This window comes from Rhipicephalus microplus, chromosome X (genome assembly GCF_043290135.1).
Source record: "Rhipicephalus microplus isolate Deutch F79 chromosome X, USDA_Rmic, whole genome shotgun sequence".
Taxonomy (NCBI): Eukaryota; Metazoa; Arthropoda; class Arachnida; order Ixodida; family Ixodidae; genus Rhipicephalus; species Rhipicephalus microplus.
The window spans coordinates 145,367,241-145,387,241 of NC_134710.1; the positions used below are offsets into that span (position 1 = coordinate 145,367,241).

Consider the following 20,001-nt stretch of genomic DNA (forward strand, 5'->3'; position numbering starts at 1 on the left):
TGCCGGTTCCTGTGCTTTTTTTTCCTTACTCATGCATTACTCTTTGTGCCCCATGGTTTTTGTCACATGGTTTACTGTCTCCTTTATATGTTTTCGCGCTCTGCGCAATAAACTCAGTGTGAAGTTAGCGCTCGTGTCCTTCTTGTCTCTTTGTCGTCATTCTGTTTTCACGCTATAACTATCGCCATGTCATACCAACTAGCCCAAACTGCCACACTTCTAAGTAGGCCGGCATTCGCTATGCTATTCTTTGTCATTTATCTGAGAAGCGTGGTATCCGATAACACTTGCAAGGAATTTTGTGCCAATTGTTCATGCAATGGCTGACGACGATGAGGAATTATGCCTGAAGTGGGTATGTGCCACAGTTAATAGCTGAACAAGAACAATATCTTGTAAAGGGTTGGAGCACTGGACGACCCACTCCTTACGCTATTCGCATTGTGCGACGACTGGTTGTTCTTTCGCTGTTTGAAAACGCTTTATAAGTCGTACTAACGCGATTGCTTTCCCTACATCAATCAACTTTGCCAAAAAGTCCCAAAAACCGGTGTGGCTCGGTGGGAGAATACTGGGCAGGCATCCAGTGGACCCGGGTTCAAGCCGTACTGTGTAATGGTTCTAGACTGTTTTTTTTTTTTAATTTTATGCGATGTGGTTACAGACGGCGGCGGCGGACAACTGCGCGTGTCCCGAGTTGTGATCTCATAACAGCTTTCACTGTAAAACTTGTTCAGTACTCTAATAACGTAGGAAGGTAGTGTTGGACTCAAAATAAACGTTAATTTCAAGTTACTTTCAAGCTGACTATAATTAAGCGAATACAGCTAGGTTGGTACCAGCGCCAAAGGCGGTGTTTGGCGAGGACTATATACCAACATATTCTGGCTGACGATCGAGTCTACGTACTCCCTTTCACACAACATGTATGAATAAAAGGCGTTGAAAGTCCGTATTGGAATAACAATCAATGCGACCGTCCGTGAAAGCGAGTGAAGGAACATTTACAGTTCAAAGGGGAAGATCGGCGCTAGTTAATGTAGTAGCCCCTTTATGTAATGCCCCTCCAAGAAAGGGACACCTTTAATGTAATGAACTGAGCTGAACTGAATGCGTATGAAAGCAGTTAGTTATAAACGAGCAAGAGCCAGCTGTTTGTGGCATGCGTATTTAGAAAAAATTCCATTAAGGAATTAGAACACACCCTTTAATGAAGAGAGAGAAAAAAAGTTCAACACAACAGATGAAGTATGCTCTATCAAACAATCGATTAAGTTGGCAGGTTCAGCAAGGTCTACCATTGGGCGAGATTAGGATCACCATAAACTTGTGTGAATACTGCCCAGAACATGAATGCATGCGGATAAAACACTGAAGTGTGGAAGTACGTAATGCTTGCGTTTCCTCCGCTTTGTCATGCCCTCGCCAGACAATCAAACCAAGCAATCTGCGCCTCACTTCGCCTGTTTTCTATCTTCGATTAACTAAATTTATATGCCAATTTTTCGCAACAGTGTTTGAAACAGTACATCACTAACGCAACTTGCTGTGCGAGTTGCTTCATACAGTTTTCTGATCCAGTTATTTAACTGTAACCGGCAGGCAAAATGATTGCGATGCGGGAATAATTAAGAAGGGACCGATAACTTACTGGTGACATAATGAACTGCCAAATAAAGCCAGGTTTACTAAAAAAAGAAAATTTAATCGGCGCGTCCGAAAAAACACATCGGCGGCGGCGGCACGCCCATCAGCTGGCGTTGGCGGCATAGCGAAAACTGTCGGCGGCGGAGCGCTGACGTCCAGGCGCACTCCTCTAACAACCCGCACCACAAAGTCAAGCCGACTGGGATTGACATCCACGTGTCCAAGTGCAGGAGAGCAGTAATTCGCCACTGTGCGCATTCTGTGATGAACTGGAAACAATAGGCCATTTCTTTTTGACCTGCAGGCGGTTTAACACATTACGAAAAACCCTATTAGAAATACCTTTGCGTGGTATTGGTATGAACTTATCTCTGCCTGTCATTTTGTCTTTTGGAGCTTCCATTTATGGTTTCTCTAATGGGACAGTATGCGCGGCCGTCTGGGACTATATTCATGAAACTAATAGGTTGACTAATTAACATTAACCAGTTTTATTATCCTAACATGTCCACATAATTGCATATGTGTAAAATCAGATTATTGCTCTATTCTAAGAATAAATTCGTTTATGTAAATATTTGTATGCATTCCATTAAGCACCACACTTGCCTAGGCTATCGATAATCTTTCTGTTATACCTCCATCATTCCGAATCTGAACAGTAAATTTTAAAACCACTCGATTCTTGGCCGATCCCCCACAGTGGGTATGCACCACTAACAATAGGAGAACAACAAGAACAGCGGCCGCCCATGTCCTAGGCCTTGCTTGTTTAACGCAGAACATCTCGTGCCGTCCATGAAGAGCCTGCTCATCAGTTACCTAGAGACATGCCCTGACCGGTCGACGACATTGCCGATAAGATGGGAGGATGTGCAGAATCAATACGTGGTTTCAGTAGCCGGCGCTTCACGGCCGTTGTCACTGGAACCAGAAGAAATATCGGAAGCGGGGACCCCTGCAACGTACGAAGCACGGGAACTACCTGTGTCCCCGGTCTTCCGGCAAGTGCATGGTTTGATGCCTGTGGAGCGACGCCTTTATTACTGCTCACTCTTTCAAAATGGCCCTCCAGAGCATTACGCGCCTCCCAAGCAGCCATAGGCCCAGCACAGAATTCTCTGTTCCAACCAGCCAACCAATGCTACGTGTCCAAGTGCAGGAGAACAGTCGGCCGCTCATGTCCTAGGCCTTGCTTGTTTAACGCAGAACATCTCGTGCCGTCCATGAAGAGCCTGCTCATCAGTCACCTAGAGACATGCCCTGACCGGTCGTCGACATTGCCGGTAAGATGGGAGGATGTGTAGAAGCAATACGTGGTTCCAGTAGCCGGCGCTTCACGGCCGTTGTCACTGGAACCAGAAGAAATATGGGAAGCGGGGACCCCTGCAACGTACGAAGCACGGGAACCACCTGTTTCCCCGGTCTTCCGGCAAGTGCATGGTTTGAGGCCTGTGGAGCGACGCCTTTATTACTGCTCACTCTTTCAAAATGGCCCTCCAGAGCATTACGTGCCTCCCGAGCAGCCAAAGGCCCAGCACAGAATTCTCTGTTCCAACCAGCCAACCAATGCTACGTGTCCAAGTGCAGGAGAGCAGTCGGCCGCCCATGTCCTAGGCCTTGCTTGTTTAACGCAGAACATCTCGTGCCGTCCATGAAGAGTCTGCTCATCAGTCACCTAGAGACATGCCCTGACCGGTCGTCGACATTGCCGGTAAGATGGGAGGATGTGTAGAAGCAATACGTGGTTCCAGTAGCCGGCGCTTCACGGTCGTTGTCACTGGAGCCAGAAGAAATATGGGAAGCGGGGACCCCTGCAACGTACGAAGCACGGGAACCACCTGTGTCCCCGGTCTTCCGGCAAGTGCATGGTTTGAGGCCTGTGGAGCGACGCCTTTATTACTGCTTACTCTTTCAAAATGGCCCTCCAGAGAATTACGCGCCTCCCAAGCAGCCAAAGGCCCAGCACAGAATTCTCTGTTCGAACCAGCCAACCAATGCTGTCGGAGCTCAGGCTGCCTTTCGAGAGACCATTCTCAACAGTGCCAACTGGCCTAGCTGCACCCAGGCCTCTCAGGACCAGACCAGCCAAACGCCGTCCCGCAAATCGTGGGCCCTGAAGGTTGCCACTACCATGGGCACCCAGATCCGTAGCGCCCAGGCTAATCATTCCAGTACCATCGAGCTACGTAGTATCCACGCCAGACAGCCCCTTGAGATCCAATATCAGGATGGGCATCCGTGGTCCGTCCTTGCGGTTCAAGATAACCAGAGCATTGGTTGTCAGGCATCTCCGACTCCTTTACAGACATGAGCTGACCTGTTCCGCAGTACAACAGCTGTGCCGTAAAGCGCGAATGTGGATAATTTTGTGGATTGTGGAAAAGATGCAGGAGCTGAGACTTGCTGGACCGAATGAGTGGCCGCTGATTATGCTATGATCGGTCGTTTTTGTCATTCTATTATCTGTTCGAATAAAATGATTTACTAGACTGGAGAGGTGTGCGGGCGTTCCTTCTTAGGACCTTTGCAATGCAGCATTTTCCTCACACGGTAATGGCGAGCTGACGCTCACCTTGCAGCAGCAGCAGTAGTAGTAGTAGTGGTAGTAGTAATAGTAGTAGTAGTAGTAGTAGTAGTGGTGGTGGTAGTAGAAGAAACCGTATTGTACTAGAGGGAATCAGGGTGAATGTGGGTGATTCCCATAGTCTAGGGCCCCACTAGCATTTGCATCTTACTGAGCCTGATCGAGCCGAGCAACTTGGCTCTCTCGATCCTTGCTCGCAAGGCAGACCTCCCGCTACCTCTCAAATGGATTTCTCCTTAATAAGGGTGAATTAATTTTGGGTGGCCTGAGTCTACACGTTCACATTATGGGGGTAAACAGATGGCCGCTCCAAACACCACGGACATGTGTCGGGGTACTGCGTTAGGTGAATTTCGTTGATAATCAGTAGATTGGCATAGGTGTTTGTTTGTAACCTGCAGTGCCAGTCCCTAGCCTGCCTGATATGAAGTTTAGGGTGTGGTTGGCTGAACTTTTGCTTTTGTTTTCTTTGTGTCTCCAGGATGTGGCGCGAGCTGACTAGATGTTCTTCGAGAGTCACTATCGGTACTCAGATACGAATTACACGAGCTATACCATCGGCCCACTCATTACCTTCTAGCCCCGCGTACGCTGGACACCAAATGACAAAGTGGGGTTATTCAAAGTGTGTTCTTAAAATTTTAGCTTGTTAAGGATCTGAGGTTGATGGTAGGCACGGCGGTTTCTCTTTAGGGTAGCTGGCTCACCGCCGTCGTCCGCATAGCTGATCTTCGCCAGTGAGGAGACGCGTTCGTAAGAGAGGTAGAACGAAGGTTTATTTACATGATAGTTGAAAGACAGAACTGTACAGAGGTTCAGCAGAGAATCAGCTATGTACAAAGATTCAGCCCATGATTCAGCTCATGATTCAGCTCTTATTTACAAAAATGCTTCAGCTTTTATAGCCAGCCGTCTCCTTACACACAGGTCCAAAAAAGGCGGTGAGCACTCTCGACACAAATTAGGTGACACAGTCTCAGTGGTTCATTCACCAGAAAGGGTGCAGATATTGGTCCACTCGGCTGGGCGAAAAGGTCCAATGGTAGCACGAGGACACCACACAATGACGCACCCGGCCCACGCCTTGAAGGCACCACAGGGTGAGCCGGTAGAGTCTGGAGAGGGAAGGTTGTGCTCTTCCGGGGATATGGCCGCTGACACGAACGTCAGCAGCGGTCCATGGCTGCTTTCAGGTAGAGGCTTCCAGAACTCTCTCGAACATGGCAGTCCAAACGCTCAATCCTGGGGACGGCTTCATTGACGTCTTCCCACGCTTCAGGACTGATGGTGCTTTTGTTACGATTTCGCGTCGGTGACGACAATAGCCGAGTCGAGAGGTTGACTTAATGAGACCAGCCGCAGTGGCGCCGTCCCACGCTGTTCGAACCCGTTCAACAAAAGGTTTGTCTCGCGAAACTTTCATTGAGACCCGATCACTACCTGGAACCTCTACAGGACAGCGTCTTGCAGTCTGGGCGCTGATGGGGTTGAAAGCATCCCTAGCAGACCGGCTTACGCACATTGGCGTCTGCCCAGACGAATTGCCAGATCAAACGTAACAAGCTGTAGCTTTTGATTGAACTCCAGTCAGGTATTTGCGCCAGCTGACTGCAAGTCCGAGATAACTAGGGCGTCTCGGGTCGTGTATTCGGCATCTCGTATGGCCAATGCTATGGCTGCCTACTCTGCCGTGCTGACTATAGTTAACTATAGTGCTAACTGAGGCAATTCATACAGTTTCTGTGATTGTACTGAATTGATTTGTCGTTACGACAGTGTATTTGACAGTGTAGGACACGTCTCGATGGTGTCCGAACTGCCTTTGCAAAGCTCTGGCCCTTGTGATATTTGACACTCATGTTTTTGGGAATGCGAGAAGTCATTATGTGTTCTATGACTTCATGGGGTAGAAAAAGTGTCTGATCTCTTAAATATTGTGGCCTAAGCGGGTACTCCAGCTTTAGTGATACGGCTTTGACTTGTTCTGTTGAGCCTAGCAGTTCCCGCTGTGCGAGAATCACTGACGTTGCGTGCTCTTCAAATGTGTTATGGATGCCCAGGTCTTAAATTTTTCAGTGCTTGTATTGTGTGGCAGTCCTAGGGCCGTTTTGTATGCTGTGCGTATTAAAGCGTTTACCTGGTCAGTCTCTCTGCTTGATCGTTTCCGGAATGGGAGGCCATATTTCCCGTGGCTTATGACAAAAACCCGCACAAGCCTGTTCGTTTTTGCTTCTTTGAAACCTTTCTTATTTATGGTGACTCGGTAGATCATGCGCGCTTCGCTTGTCGTGGTTTTCCTCAATTTGGCTAAGGCGTGACCGACCCTGCCTTCGTCATGTATCCACAGACCTAATATGAACAGCGTTCTCACTTCTTTTAATGACCAGCCGTTTAGGTGTACCTCTATGTGTGGTTGTTGCTGCTTTCTCGCATATGGGGCCCGGATCCGTATGAACTAAGACTTTTTTTTTTGTGGGCATTGAATACCTGAGTTGGCGGTAAATTTCTCAACTTCAGAGATAGCGCTCCACAGAAAATTCTGGCTGTGTTCCAGTATTCAGACAGCACGTAGACAGTCTATAGACAGTTTCGCCAGAGCCTGCCGGTCTCTGGCAACATTGTGCGTTCACCAGAAAACCACTCCAAGAAACATCCGGTTTAGCCACAGAACACGTAGTATAGCTTGTTCTTGCGTGGTTTTAGCATTTGTCGTTGGCCGTGGCTGCTTATGTTCCGATATTTTATGCAGATAGAATTATTCCGATGAAGCGCTCGCAACTCGGTCACAGCTTTATCATGCCAGGATGCAGTCTGCAAGCCTGAACTAATTTGATATGCTAGTCAAAACGAGAGAAAACTGGATTCCCGTTAAGGGTGCGTAGGCTTGTTTTTCCCACTTCATTAAAGGCAAGCTCAGCGCACACTAATGGCACAGAGACGATACTGGGGCTTTAGAGTAGTCGAAGGTCCCGGTTACCGGGAACACATCAGTCGCTGTCGTCTCCTACTCATGGCAGATACGTGTACTGACGTGTGCAATGGGTAACAAAACGTGAAAGCCAACACTGAAAAATGTATCGCGAAGGTGTTTCTCGTATAGTTTGAACGATAATAACGATGCGTGCTGTTTGAAAACACGTGGGGCACAAACTAGCCATGCTCTACATGAATTGCCGCCCTGTGTACGTCGTCCATGTTTCTTTGTCGTTGCATTTGATTTTTTAAAGCGACGCCCGCGAGTGGGCACTCATTTGTGCGAGCTAATGCTTAATCGCCTGTCTTTCTGTCGCTAGTCAATATCCCTGCATTCTAGCTCATTTAGCTTTCGGTGTGAATATGGCTCAGGTGGGTTCAAATTGAAAGTTTGATTCACGAATAGCTTACTCGTGAGTAAACCATAATAGTTCGCTTGACCAAGCCCCAGTGGATGTCATCACATAACCAGTACATTTTAGATTTTCTCGGTCACACGAACATTTCGGATCGCGAGAAATTCCGAACGCCGATGATCTAGAGAGTGCCCGGCGTGACACATGCGCAAAAATAAGCGTTTTATCTAGAGGTTGTGTGCTTAGACGAAAATACAAATATGTCCGGGGTTCGACAAAAGAAAGGTTTTCTGTTCTAGTCGAAAAGCTGAATTGAACAACTTCACTATGAATCGGGCAACTCTTCTCTTGCATGTCGACGATGTGGGTGCGCTTTGAAGACGCGGAAAAAGAAAACACAGGTGTGTGCTGTCAATTCTCTGTCCGCGTCCTCAAAGCGCATCCACATCGACATGCAGGACCAACTGTCCTAATTAAGTTCGCTGACAAGCTTCTCCTGCAGGCGCGGCCACTGCCAGAGGTAACACGGAGGACGGGGCGGCGCTCATTGGAACACCATGGCAGATATTTTGTGCGGCGCCCGTCAGCCACGCGAGCCGTGTTACCTCCAGCAGTGGCCCCACCTGCACCTGCCATGCACTACATTGAGCCCCTTCATGTGACCGCTAGACGTGGCACCAAGTACATCCTAAAGAATGCGCCAGAAATAATAGAGCAGCATACTCAAACATGCACTGCAAAAAATATTTTTCCTTGATTACGTAAAAAGGCGTAGGTAACATGCTGGCAACCACTTCCGTCAAAAGAAAATAGTACACCAGAGATCACGTAGAACACATAGAACGTAGAGCTCATTCAGCTTTCACGGATATCTCTGCAATGATGAAATAAAGTAACGGCTGCTACGGAACAATCCCTGCTCCATAGAGTAATTTCTTACACATTATTTATAATACTATTGCTACATGTCCGTAAAAAACAAACGTGTTTCTATTAGATTACACATGAGGCATACATAATCAGCAGATATTTCTTCTGCAAGTACAAGGTCATTCAAAATTTTTCAGACCACTATTCCAACTAATCCTGTCGCAGCATCAACTGGGAACTTTTGACTGCACTTGCACATGCTAAAGAAATTATGAAGTGAATTTAAATCTTTAAAAACCAACAAGGACAAGTTACCTATTCATTGAAATCGAACTTTATTTTCCCATGATCATAAAACACAATACAGTACAGATATGCTACAAATTGTGTGAACGAAAATTGTCCGAAAATTTATTTCATTTTGGCGGCTTTGTATCTAGAATTTAAAATACGAAGAAGGAATATCATAACTTTCAGATACTCGAAGCACCTGTGTAGTTTTCTTATTGAAACAGTATTGTGCAGACTTCTTTTCTAAAAAAGAGGAAACACATTTTGTCAGTACAACCACACCAGGCGAGTACAGAGCAAAAGACAGTGCGAGCACAATTAATTTGTTCATTACAAGACTTCTAATAGGCCTCGTTAAAGCCACTGGCTTGCAGCACAAAAATAAGTGATCACACATAATAAATAATAATACATATCATACAGAATGAAATGGCTGAAAGCACAAACAACTTCGTAAACACACCAAAATATTGGCTAAGAATATTAGTTAAGGCAAAAGGAGCAAAGGAGTAATTCAATGTATTAAACAATACAATGATTAGGGTTATTCCATGCAAAATGACGAAGCATTTTTTCGACCATCATGAATATGGCGGAAAACATTTTCACATTTCTCAAGTTTGAAACTCGTCCTGGTCACTTATTTCCGTTGCCGAAAATTTTGCTCCCTAGTTATGAGAGTCTGAATTATTGCACCGACTGAGCTAAAAGTCATCAAACAACAATTTTTTTTGAAAAGTCGTTTTGTAATGCGCTCAATAAATGGCATTTCCAGCAAGGTAATGCAGTGATCTAACTAAAAATAATGATTTACTTGAGTATATAAATTCTTCGACAGCTTTTCCCACGAGAAATATTTAACAATGTTATCAGGTTTGGGATTTTCTCCTGGTAGCATGGAGAATTCCACGGACACAAATAAGATATGTACTGGTGACATTTTTGACGTGCTACAAATTAAAAATAATTTATGCTCTGAAGTTTAGCAGATAGTCTAAAGAATCGTGCATTTCACTTTTTTGGGAAAAGCTCTGTATTCAACATCAAAAAGCCTGCCATAGTGGTCGGACAAAAAATATGCATTTTGAAGCTCTATGTACTACCTCTATATAGGTGAAGTTACTAAAGGGTATTATATTTTAAATTGTAGAAGTATTTTTTTTTTGAAATTATGTATATCCACCAGATTTACATCTACTTGACTCAAGCGGCATCAAGCACACGCAAAAGCAGTCTTCAACAGACTTCCACAGACCTGGGGTACACACAGCAAGCTTGATGCGGAGCAATTGAAATTAGATTGGGGCTATCATCTGCATTCCATTGCCAACAGAGGTGCGCTACAATGAATATCGCTAGAGTGTGGAGAGCAGTAGCGTAGCAAAATAATATTTTTCGTGTGGGGGTGGTATGTGAGGGGAAGGTGGCTTCGGTCATACGTTATGTACATTCTTGCGTGTTTGTATGTGTGCATGTAGGTATGCACATGCAGAACTAAAAAAAAATCACAGCATATCTACGAAGTGAATGATGATGTGTGGGGCAAAGCTTCAGAGGGTTTTATTGGTAACCGTGAATCCGTCTGTCTGTCACTCACACTAGCGCCTTCTGCTGAGTCATCGATAAACTAGGCGGTCACGAACTGGTCACAATAAAAGGACGATCTACGGCTTTAGGATAAAAAATACCTGGACTGTGCTGGGAGGGGGGGGGGGGGGTTAAGCAGCTCTTCCTGCCTTCCTGACTACGCCACTGATGATGACTCCCAGATGAGCCATCAAGCCGTTAAAAAGTATGCAGTACACAATTATCCCTAATGCACAACATAAACGAGACCATCGCCTTGGCTACCAGTTCTTTATTTAAAAGTTTTTTTTCGCTTCTGTATTCATTAGACATGCTTTGGGTCTCAGGGAGCAGGGTGCTTTCCTGAAAGCCAGAAAAATAAGAAACGGTAGGTACAAACATAATTTACAGCAGTAATTATAGAAATTAACACAATTATCTATTTAACCAGTGGTAATAGCCAGTCGGGTCGAATGAGCGTATTGAACCCCTTTCTACAAAAAGTCCATAGCTAGTCTAAAATTCAGGAAAAGCCGCCACAGGTAATCAACGCAGAGCAATGCATTCTGCTCAATTTAGCTGGCGAAACCGAAACCGACGCACCGAACAGTGCATCTACCATTCACTTCGACAATGCCCTCCATGGTGACACTGTTTCTTTTGCATTGGGGGAGAAGATTAAGTGAGCGTCCATAAGCGGACACAAAGCAAACTGTCCAAATTGATGGTTGGTAACGACTAGAGAAACAATGTCATCATTGAGGGCATTGCCGAAATAAATGGTAGATGTGCTGCCTGGTGCATCGATTTTGTTTAGGCAGCTAAATTAGGCAGATTGCATCACTCCATGGTGATTATCAGTGGCTGCTTTCCAAAATTTCAAAGTGGCTATAGACTTTTCGTAGAAAGAACTTGAATTTGCCCATTTGACTCGACCAGCTGCTACCACTGGTAAAAAAAGGTAATTGTCTTAATTGCTAGAATTACTACCACAATCAATGTTTGTGCCTATCTGAAGATTCCTTTTGTCACAGGAAAGACAATGCGACAACTAGCACGCAAGTACCTCCTTTCTCTAATTAAAAAAAATATTAGACACATTTCTTGAAACACCCTGTGTTTCATACACATGCAGAAAATGCAAGGTAAAAACAAACGAAGAACTAGAAGAAATAACGAGCTCATATAGAGACAGCCCAGTAGCCAGGAATGTTTTTCAGAGGGGGGGGGGGGCACATGTTGATGGCCATGAAAAATGACTTTCTTCATTACTTATGCTTAGTAGGACAACCCACAACATGTGAACTCGGAGGGGGGGGGCAAACTCTTTGGACACCCCTCTGGCTACAGGCATCCACTGAGCACACTTCCTTGGAATACAGCAAATGTCACATAAGCAGAAGAAAAGTTGTCATTATTAACAGATGTAAATGAAGGTATGCACAAAAGAAAGTCTTTAACCCAAGTGAGTACATTCAGAGGAATGTTTTGCTGTGTTAGTAAAATATGTAGCGAGAAACCCTATCAAGAACTGTAGAAAAATATGGAAGCAATGCGTCAACCTGAGAGCCCGTGCCAAGTAACAAATGTATACAGTCAAAAAGGCCAGCAAGTCTAGTGTCACGTGAAAAGACTTACGAAAGCCGCACTCATATTTGAAAATGATGTTACGAACTTCCAGCTAGAGGCCTTGCCTTGCAACAGGAAAGCTGCTACTCATCACAGATTAAACTTCTTAATTGTTATACAAGTTGGGAATGATGGGTCTGATCTTACCAGGTGAAAAGTGGCCTAAGCATGCGCTCTCAAAATCAAGGTATAGTTGCTGAAATTTTATACAAACTCCTTTATGGCACCACCACTCATCCCACTGAAGTAAAGTAAAATTACAAACGAAAATTTTGATGCCCTAATGGGTGCTGTTATAAATTTTTGTGCTTTAGCTGACTAATTTGGTATGCTGTCAAACACAGTAATGTGCCAGCGATGTTTACAATACTCTTGCTAGGTTGCCAGCACTAAATGTTGCACTCACTACGGCTCGAGATTACCAGTGTAAAATTCAGCGCAGACATTACAACTCCGGGTCTTGAAGGTCACCTTTCAAAGACTATGTTTTAAATGTGTGATGTCGAAAGAAAATTTTAAACTAGTTAATGACAACAAAGTAAACATCATGTACATGGTATAGGTTTGTTTCACACTCACTAACGTGGAAGAACATTAACAATGAGTATGAAATCTTGACTGTATACTATAGTCTCATGCAACAAAGATATGGGTGTGCTTATGAGCTGCTTTATCACCTATCACTGTTCTATGCTGCTGGACTGAACGCTGAACCATCCAGAATTGGCAGTGGAGGATGCAGCAAAAATGATGGCGCTTGATAATTTGCTGGTGATGCGGTGACACAAATTCCTACAACATCAGGTCACCAAGGTGCTTGTGGCATGAGCAGTCATAGTGGCACTGGCATGAGAAGTGACAGCTGGCCCAAGAACAATAGAAGCAGCGCCTATAAGAGAATAAATAGTATGACACTGTAACTGCTGTGTCATGACCTCGTGACATAAATAATGTGACATGCTTGTCTAACACAATATCAAACGTTTTTTCATCAGTCACGTGTGTGAATACCTGCACACTACTGTCTGTGGGATGTGGATATGACCCACATGTGATTCACTGCCTATGTTAACTCAGATACAGCAAGAATGCACGTTGGAAATCTCTGAGTAAGTATTAAGGAGACAGTACAAGAGTACATCTGTTGCCAATAATAGCAGTTTCACAACAAGTGAAAAATTTCAATGAAAAGATACAGTAAATATCAGTTGCGGCTGCATTTGAACCTTGGAATTCCAGGTGGTGTACATAGCCGCACTAGTGTTTGTAAATGCTCCAGAAAAGACTAATCAGGCATCGTATTGAAGCAATGCCGAGTGTGTGTGCAATGTTGGCTATCCTTGTTTAAGGTGGTAGGCCACTCAAAAACAAAATTTTTTTAAGGGCAGGCAGCGTCGAAATAACTTTTTCCTCTAAACCAGCATGTCTTATTTAATTTACCCAGCTATTTGAAGTGCAAAATACTGAATATTTATTTATTGGGAGGCAATCTTTGTCAAAAATTGCATAAAAAAGTGCTAGCCACGCCAGCTGTGATGAGTGACTAATGGGTGGCTTTATTCAGTAAAGCTTTGACATTTGTGTAACTAATGGCTGATCCTATGCAGTGAACTAGAATAAATATTATGCAGTAAATATCAAAAAAGTAATGCTAAAAAAACAAAAAAACGAGGAAAAAGAGCTAATTTAGACTGAGCCTGTTGGAGAATTCAGCTGTGAACTGAAAAATCTTCAATCGATATCTTTTATTCTAATTCACTGCACAGATATATATGTTGTATGCCATTGTGTAAAATTTCAGTTCAAAGTATGCGCTGAAAAATACGTTATGAAAGATTGCGTCGCAACATTTGGAGCAAATTATTGTTTTCAGAAAAACGTAAACAAAGATTTCTGAGCTTGTAAAAAGGGTCACAATCTTCGCATGCAGGCTTAAAATGCACCAGATTCATAGCTGGGCCCTTCTGCGGAAACATTATTGTCTCCTTTTGTTTGGGTGGCTGCTCGTCTTTTCTTCCTGGCCTGTTTTGTCCCATCCGCTGACTTGCGTTTAGCGTTCTGCATGCACAGGTGATCCCTGGCGATGCAAGCTTTCGTCGTGTGGTACCCTGGTTCTATGCCAGCTTGCCTCAGGATATCTAGAGTGCTTACACTGCCATTATTAAAGTGTGCCAAAGCATCATGCAAGGCAAATATTACTGTAGGCAAGCTTACGTAGACCACTTTGGGTGCCCGCTGCCATATTAGACCATTGAAACACTCATTAGCATTTTGAGTCTTTCCAAGAAGGCACTTCATTAGAAGTTCATCAGAGCACAGATCCCTGTAGACAGTTTTAACATTGTTGAGCACATCATTTGGAAGTCCTCCTTTGTGTACATATTTCCCTTGGTCGAGTGCTTCGACCCTTTGGTATCCGCACCAGCTTTTCGGTCCAAGTGGACACAGGTCATGTCTCGGCTGCTTGTCGGTAGAGCTGCAATGAAAAAGACTGGCAAGGGTAGCCTTTTTCATTGCAGAAAGGTTCCCCACATTAGCCCTTATGGCGATGACATAGTGGTTTTGCAGGCGGTGAATGAGGGCATCAGTGAGCTTTCCCTTACCACCGAGTCCACACACAGTCTTTTTCAGTGTTCTGAGGCAGCAGCCAACGCGCTTCTGGACATGCCTAATACATTCCAGTTTCTGCACACTGCCCTTTCCATACATGCCTTTGACAGCGGCATAGCTCTTGGGATCACCATCGCCGTAGTACTGCAGGTACTTCAAATCTCTTTTGCCTTTCGACCTTTCAAATATTCGGTATAGACCAACCGTCTCCATACTGCCAGCACTTCCTTCATGGTTTGCTTGACAGGAAGTGTGGTTTGCCTTCCATTCCTGGTACGAAGCGCTACCTTGCCTCAACTTGCTTTTGGTTTTACAAGACTTACACGAACTAGAAAGGGTCTCAACATCAATTACTTTTTCCTGTGTCAACAGAAATTACAGACACACAACTGTTCAAAGATGAATGGCCACGCTTCTGCGACGTAGCATCACCTAAAACACCACACTCGGCACTCCCCACGACACGACGAACTTCCACAGCAGCATCAGTCATCGACTTCGACGCCACTTCTCCTGCCGCTGCAGAAAGCCGAGATGACAATTTGTCGTAGATGGAGTGACGTGGAGGAGCAGGCATGTTCATCACTTGGGAAAAAGTTTCCGCACCAGAGTGCCCTTTTCCTAACTGGCGCATCGCGTAAACCAGACGTAAATTGTTCTCATTGGCACGACCCACCTTTCTCGACGTATGAAATGGGCGCTTGAACCCACAGTCGGTACACACGACCGCACAAGCCAAGCATATCCCTTGGTGAGATCGTTCCTCGAGCTTCAGTGTTGTGTTCATGCATTCGGAACATACCAGCGATGAAAACACTGAAGAAAGAATACGAATGTCTATTATCCTGTTCCCTTTGAGCGCAGAATTCTCTAGTGGAGCCTGGTACGCCTTGTTTATGTCCCCAAGCTTCTTCGCGGTCACCGAAATACCGGCGTCTGTGTCAGTAGGCAGCCTCGTCGTCGTGTAGCGATTTCCAGCAAACTTGCGCTTCCTCGTCTTCTGCACTTCATCATGCTGGTCGTAATATGGTACAGGTGGCCTAAGGATACAGCCCTAGTAGCGTTGACACGTGGAACAAATGCAGAACGAAGCCTGACGTAGCTTGACCATCGTGCCTGACCAAGGCAAACAACAAAAATTCCGACGAGCATCGTGCGTTCCTTGTGGCTGTTGTTAAAGATTAACGAAGACTTTTAAACACAAAGTTGCATTTAATGACATCATCTTATATAACAGTGACAATTAAAGCATTTTGAATAGCATTATTATAGACGAAATAACACTTGCTTTTCAAAGCATTTTTTTTCGAAGCCGAAACCACAGTTGGAAATGTGGTTTCGGTTTTGCTATAGGAGCATAGGGTATAGAAAACTTGCTGTAACTCGCAAACTAATCACGCTAGGAGGATAATTTTTGTTTCAACATATATGTGAATGTTTGGGCGTGCAAAAAAAAACCCTAAAATTTTATTTTGCGAAAAAAAAATGATTTTTGAAGGTGGCCTACCACCTTAAAACAATGCAATAAACAATATATATGTCTCATATATGACTCAACAAGCCACAATGAAGCGCAGTTTCACCTGGCAGAAATTATGATATGCACATTATGGCACCGTGGCATGCACTTGATTTTGATAAACCTAAAGTTTGTGCTCTAATAAGCACAGATGTGAGTCCCGGCATACTATTGTACCATCAGCTACTCCTGAGGCATCAGTGCTATTGATATATCTGGTAAGCCCATGATATGCTGACAGCTCCTAAGTTTACACAATAATATATAACAACTTAATAACAATTGACTCAAGGTGTAAAAAAAATGCAGCCAAGACAGCTTGCCATTGAATCTTTCACATGAAACCGATCTCCACAAATCATCAGATTCACTGTATTGTATTTGGATTTAGTCCTTGAGAATGTGTAAAAACACAATATTTAGTTATTTCTGTGCCCTCTGCTGCACTTTGAATAAGAATTATATCTCAGGTATAACACTAACAGAACTTAAAAAACAGTATGTTTATAACGAATGTGTTAAATCAAATATATGGAACAAAATATAAAAGTAAGTGTATATGAGCTTCAAAACAATCTTGACACTAATCACCTGAGCCAATTACTTGCCCTATAATATTTCAGTTCTCTCTGAAAAGAATAAGAGCTTTTCAGTTTAGTATACAAAAGTGGCACTATTGCAACCTATCATGTAAACCACTTTACTATTTATAAGCTAGTAATGACCAAAGCACATAGACTTGAGAGTGTGTAAAAAATCATACATTTGGTGAATGTAAAAGCTTCTGCTGAAATAAGTTGTATGGTTTGTTTACAATTGAAAAAAAATTATTGATTCTATTTCAGTCACAGTATTAAGGTATCAACTCTGTTTTTAAGTTAAAAAAATGAATTGATTCTATTTCATTACCAACATTAAGGTATTAACTCTGTCCTTTTAAGGTGGAAGTGCCATCAAAAATATTAAGTAGCTCTCCTCTGCAAACTAGAAACAGAACTGAAGAGCAAGAACACAACTTTTTAATGAAGCTTCACCCTAAAAGAATTACCTACCTTCATAAGTGCCCCGCTATGGTTTAAACATTTTTTTCACTTTTCCAATCTTTGACCAGCAGTCTTTAACTTGAGATAACATCAGCCATATAATCTGCAGAGGCTTTAATAAACATAATTAGTTAGCAGTGTCTTCATATTCCTTTTTTTCATCCGTGCGTCTAAACTTTGCTGCAAATACTCAACGGCAGGTAGCACTGCATTGTCATTTAAATAGCAGGCATTGTCACATCAATACTGCTGTATTGGTTCATAACAAAAACATATCCTTTTCTTCTGATATCGATAGATCCTTTTTTTAAAATGTGGTGTTCTTGCCACTTCCAAATCTTATCGGACAGGTAAAAAGTTCTTGCAAGTATTGGTGTCACTTACCAGTGTTGCATAAGCACACTATTCGAACTGTCAGAAGATAGCTGCATGTGGTTAAATGCACCGTAGTACGGTTTGGATTTTCTGTTTACTCATGCAGGCTAGTACTGGATAGAAAACTGTCAAAGTAGGCACGGACGAAATTCTTATGTTGTCTAAATGTTCCTCATGTCTGTGCAGCTAGTACTTACCACTAGGACGCATTACTTCAAGGTATAAACACGGGCAAGCACGGAGTCCAGCAACCACATCAAAAAAGTTTTTATCTCTCAAAATAAGCGGTTTGATGACCTTCTCTGGCAGTAACCAATGTAGGTTAATACTAAATGTGTTATTTACCATAGTTCGTACCTAGGACCATCTCAATGCTAAATTTACAACCAAACATGTACGAAAAACCTAACTTTTTCACCAGCTATAAAGATTATTTCGCGCTGTATACATATCAAATTACTCTTTGCCTACAGAAAGAAAACTCTGATAATCAGCTAATACGAACTATCGTATTTCACTAAATGTTATCTCTCTATGAAAAAAAAAAATCCCATATGAACCCTATTCTTCATGTACTTAAAATTCTACAATTGCTCCACACAGAAAATTGTGTACTAACCAAATTGGAGATTAACAGATTTAAAAAAATAATTCCTGGGATTTTACGTCCCAAAATCACGATATCATTATGAAGGACGCCGTTGTGGAGGGGTAAGGAAATTTTTACCATGTAGTCATCTTTATAGTGCACTGATATTGCACAGTGCACGGGCCTCTACCACTGCCCGTCCATCATAACGCGAATACCACGGCCGGCATCGAACGCGTGGCCTTCGGGTCAGCAGCCGACCACCGTAACTACTATACCACCGCGGCAGACGAAGCACAGATTCTTTTCAATATTTTTTAGATCGCGTTTTATGAGTCACGGTTTCGAGCTTTCGGGAATAATTCACATGCTGTTTTAGATTTTTTGAGTTAAAAGTTCTCTCTGGCTGCTCGCACCTCGGTGCTACCTGCTGCCAGCCACCTTTTATTAGACAACGCGGAGGAGATGAACTTCGGTCCGACGGGGAGAACATGCCGGTATAGGCTGCAGCGCGCTAAGATTTCACGGTAGATGTCGTCTCGTCCTGCGGCGCAGCGGCGTACCGGCACCGTAAACAGAGGCTCACCTAACGCCACCAGCATAAAGAGAGGCACATACATTACACGGCGGCACTACGGTGCTGACAAGCCCGAACATTGTCGGCATAGGTTAATGCAACTGCTGTGTACATGTAATCAGAGCGCAGTGAAAATGTCCCGCTCTAAATGTAAACACGACCAACACAATCAATCTGCCATTTCCGTAAATGCTGTATTTTCTGCTCTCAGTACGCACTCCATCTCAGAAGAAGCATGATACAAGCCACGCGAAAACGACATCGACAAAGAAGCACTGCGTTCATAGGCACCCGACAGGGAACCAGAGGGCGCAACGACGCTTTTTGGGCCGCCTCAGCATTGTTGGTACCGACCGCCAGGGATGCTAAGAAAATGAAACGCTCGCTGAACACAGTGACACGCTGAAGTGTCAGTTCCCTTTTGGCACGTTTTCAAAGAACGTTTCTTGAGTGCTTACATATTCAGCCATGACCCCTCAGCTGACAACTAAGAAAGAAAATGATATGCACGTGCAAGTCCGGTTTTGCGGCGTCTACTCGCTAGGCTGTGTGTTCTGGCGCTACCATCACATCTCGTAAACTGCATTGCAGGGTGCCTATGGCCTCGACTTCATTCGAAGCGGCCTAATCTGAGATATTGTGTAGGTACTACATGACACAGATAATTAGTGGCACGAGCTGTAACCCAAACGGCGAGTAAATGAGAAGTTAGGCATTCACCTCCAAGATGCAGACCAGATAAAAAAGCAACGCCAGCCGGGTCCCGTTTTGTGTGTGCGTACTGGCCTTTGAGGAGGGTAGTCGGGCTAGTGACTAGAGTAGTGACAGCCGACATTTGAGTTACGATGGCGGGGCACCTGCCACGTTCGAATGCTTCCTCTTTCCGCGATGCCCGATTAAACCACCCTTTGGTAACAAATACAGTTTCGTAGAATAAAAGCGGTGCAGAACACGTCGCGGCGATGGATGTGATGGTATGCTACGGCAACATTAGTATAACTTTCTGGAGGTAATCCGTGTTGCAAATGATTACTTTCATCTAATTTTTTGTTGACGGAGGAGACACTTGTTTTTTTTGCATTACTCAGGGAAACATTATTCGTAAACGTGAGCTGTATTCATGATATTTCCGAAGTGGTGAAGCATGTGATTCTTGAACGTGTGCTGTTATCTTGATGTTGGCGAAGGGGTGGGGTGTGTTTATTTCCTGGACACTATTTCCGCTTTTCTGTCCGTAAATACGCGCAATTTTTTTCAGTGCACACCACGAAAACATCACCGGGACCATTGAAGAAGCATTACCGGAAGTGGCGCACCGAAAGTCTGCTGGGGTAGGCCGTTCGGCGCGAGCAAGGAGGTTCTATACTAT

The 20,001-nt window shown here is 44.0% G+C and overlaps 1 pseudogene; it reads right to left on the reverse strand.

Moving 5' to 3' along the window:
- Positions 1-13,851: 13,851 nt before the first annotated feature.
- On the reverse strand, positions 13,852-19,102 carry LOC142775114 (uncharacterized; annotated as a pseudogene).
- Positions 19,103-20,001: the final 899 nt, after the last annotated feature.